This window comes from Helianthus annuus, chromosome 8, assembly GCF_002127325.2.
Source record: "Helianthus annuus cultivar XRQ/B chromosome 8, HanXRQr2.0-SUNRISE, whole genome shotgun sequence".
Classification (NCBI taxonomy): domain Eukaryota; kingdom Viridiplantae; phylum Streptophyta; class Magnoliopsida; order Asterales; family Asteraceae; genus Helianthus; species Helianthus annuus.
In genome coordinates this window covers 127,087,678-127,091,531 of record NC_035440.2, presented here as the reverse complement: position 1 = coordinate 127,091,531, position 3,854 = coordinate 127,087,678, and positions in this window count along the sequence as shown.

Below are 3,854 nucleotides of genomic sequence, written 5' to 3'. Positions count from 1 at the left end.
CCCTTGTTCAGCGTTTAGAGGTCCTGCAAGGGACCTGGGTCAAATTTAGTAGGATCTCCTTCAATGCCCATAGGTATTGGATGGCGGGGATCCCAACTCTTTGACCCCCTCATAAGTTAACTACTATTAATACTATAACCCGGCTATTTAGGACTGTATTCCTGCTGACTCAGACTACTTAGTCGAGGGTAACGTCACCGCCAAAAGCGGGGCCTACCATAATTTGCATTAATAACTTAATTCATTATCTTCCAATAATCCAACCTTTTAGGATTGTATCCTTGCTGACTCACACTACTGGGTTGAGGGTAACGTGGCCTTCAAAAGAGGGGCCTACTACAATAACTAAGATAATCTCTTAAACAAGTGCAAAAGTGCGAAAATAATCAAAGGTTATACTAATACACGAGTCGGATCCAAGTGATTCATCTTGTCTATCTGTTTTTATTTTATTTTTATTTTTCAGCATTTAGTTAGTTTTTATTTTCTTAGTTTAAAATCATTTATCTAACTTTTTGATTTGATTAGACGTTGAGGATAAACCGGTATTAAAAGCTCTTGTGTCCTTGGACGACCTCGGTATCTTACCAACACTATACTACGTCCACGATGGGTGCACTTGCCCATATGTGTGTTTAGTGTTAGTAAATATCGTGTTTTATAAATTTAAAACTTGGCTAAAGGTGTAAAAAAGGGCTTAATTATACATTAAAAATATATTACACTACACACGCATCATAGGCCAAGGCTTTTAATGAGATTTCTCATTAATTACAATATTGACACCTTGCCTTTTGTCTAGTTATCTCTAATTATTACAATATAAGTACTTGTATTCTTCAGATTCTGCGACGCACTGGATTAACAGAGGCGATAGACATTACTGCACCAACAGACTCCCCCTTGGATATTGCCGCAGTCAATCCGTAGCATCTTGTCTTACTCTCTCTCTCTCTCTCTCTTTGAGTCTTCTTGAAGCTATAACACGTTTTCATCAATGTAGACTCCCTCTTGCTTGAACAGAATCCCCGTGGATCTGTCTTCAGCTTCAGCTCCCCCTTTCATCAAGCTTCCGTGCTTTTGGGATCGACACCTGGCTTTCCGGATACAAGCTCTTCTGGAATAGTTACATGGCTCCTTGAATCCACGCTTCCTCTTGCGTTGAGCTCGTCTTCAGACTCCCCTTTAGACTCGGCTATCGGGATCGTAGTCTGGTACAACATCTGCAATCCTTAAACATTTATAAGTAAAACATTTTGATCATCCAGGATTGAAAACCTTGGCTCTCTCATCATAATCTAAAATATTTTGACAATGAAAGCAATTTCGGTTTTCCAGGAATCGTAACCTGGCTCTATTAAACTTTCTAAATCAAGATCCTGGCTTTAAGATATAATAATATGAATATATCCAGAAATACTTGATTCACTCCCCCTATCAACAATCTTTATAGATTTGGCTGTTTTAGCAAACAGGATCGGAAACTGGCTCTTTTACAAGTTTTAACAATATGAGCATCCAAATCCCTCATAGTTAAACATCCAAGTCCAACTTAATGACCTTGGAGATATCACAAACTGTTTTTGATTTTTGATTTTAAAACTACAAATTTCAAATTAATGAACTTGATTTATTTTCAGAAACACGACCAGCATACTAGATTTTGAAACTTAGCACTCAGACATCGGTTGTCGAAGATAAAGCAGAAATCAAAATCTTTTTGTATTTTTCTGAAACATAAAGCATTAAAGAAAAATTTACAAACATATTTACAGACAATATTTTTGTTTGAGTTCGTGTCAGAGGATCATATCAGTTTATGACAAATCACTAGCACCGTTGAGCTTTAAACACTTTAAGTTCTAAACGAGTCACTTAGATTGTCAGTATACTGATCCACTTAAATTTTCACACAAACTTCAATTGATTCGAGATACGAGATTAGTGTTTTAAGAACTTAAACTTATTCGCGTGTCCCACCTTAGAATATACCTCCGTATCAAAATTCCCTAGATTCAGTCTTACAGGTGAGTATACTAATTTGATATCTGTATCTGGGTTAGTGCGAGACCTTGAGAGCTCAGGTATGAACTTCCGTTTAGTCAAGGAGATGAAGGCTCGACTTTAGGTGTGTTCCCTTTAGGGAATCTTTTCTTCAACTGCAATTGATTCATATCTTTCGATATTTTTCAATTTTTATGCAGTGGGTAAGCTTTTAAAGCGCATAAAGTATTATACGAGGTCTAGGCCATTGCTTCCGCAAAATCAGAAGACCAGGTATAATACCCCATATATCAAACAGTATAAAGACCTAGTATCTCAGAATCAGGCAATCTCTCAAACAAGATTTCAGGGGTTACCCATATATCCGAGAGATGTTCCCCATGAGATAAGTAAAGTATTGATATTTAGGTTTATATCTCGAAAACAATCTACTAAGCGTGTAAAAACCTACTGGCATATCATCAATGAGACCATTTATCACATTAAAACATTCCATTTCTTTAGCGTACTGTGATTGTCTACTGATGTACTATCATTTCCTCTTTTTACACAAAAACTCATTTTTGAATTTTATCATGTTTTTGGCTTTTTCAAATTTTTCTAATGTTTTTGGATTTTCTGAAAATTTCTTACTCCCCCTAAAATGCAAAACCATTTAAAGAAAATTTGACAAACCGATGTAGACAGCTTTGTCTCGCCATCCATTTTCTGCTTTTCATGCACTGATTTGTAGAAAATATAACGTACCCCCATGATTTACAACACATTGATATTTTACATTTTGAAAACCGTTTTTCAATCTTGTGAAATTAATCATGTTTGTTCAGCCGTGAGGGTTTCGGCATATTCAAGTAACAAATTTTTGTAATTTTTCGAATTTTTGCAAATTTAAAAACAAACATATTTTTGGTTTTTCAAAATTTTGACAAAATAAAAACATATTTTTGGTTTTTAAATTTTTCAATTTTTAGAGTTTTTGAAATATTGTTTATTTATGTACAGAAATCAAACAAACTCCCTGTTTCAACCAACTCAGGGTTCAGCAGCCTCCTCTCCTCGTGCCAGGCTGCTCCGACACTCCTCTTGACATACAGTTTTCTTTGAAAGCACCTGCACATTCAACTTAATTCAATAACTTGAACAATTTAGCCCAGGTCTGTTTGATCTTAGGCATTTCAACACAATATGCTTCATTCAACTTCGGAAAATCTTTGTCATTATGTACAAAGACTTTTTCAATTTTAGCATCATCTACCGAAGTCACTTGTTTCTTAACACTCCATGTTTGACCTTTAGGAGTACCTCGTTTGTAAAAATGTGACTGTTTTTGAACATTTTGATTTTGAACAACAGTTGGTTTCTGTTCTGATCAAAAATTACCTAAGCAATTTAGTGATCAAATTAGTTAAGTGAGGTAGTGTGCTAGAAAGTGTTGTTGAAAATGTGCTTGTTAAGTTGTTTGTAAAATCAGTATTCGGGATACGGCTCAGGATATCGAGCTGTATCGATGATCAAACAATGAGCAGAAAGTAAAGTAAATGACACGAGATGTACGAGGAAAGCCCTTGATCAATCTAGATCGCCGGCATAAAACCTCGGGAGCTGACAATCGCAGCTGCCTTGTTCTTCTATTGCTTCAAATATCAGGATACAGTGCAGGATGTGGTGCGGATCAACTAAGTGTTACAATATGATTTGGATACAAGTGTGGTGATTGCTGTGAACTAGAGAGTAAGAGCGTACGGAAGTGTTGGTGAAGGAGTGTGTGCCTTAAACTGATCCGCCACATCTATTTATAGTAAAGATAAACCAACAAACTATCCTAAATTTGTGGGATTCACCGGATATTC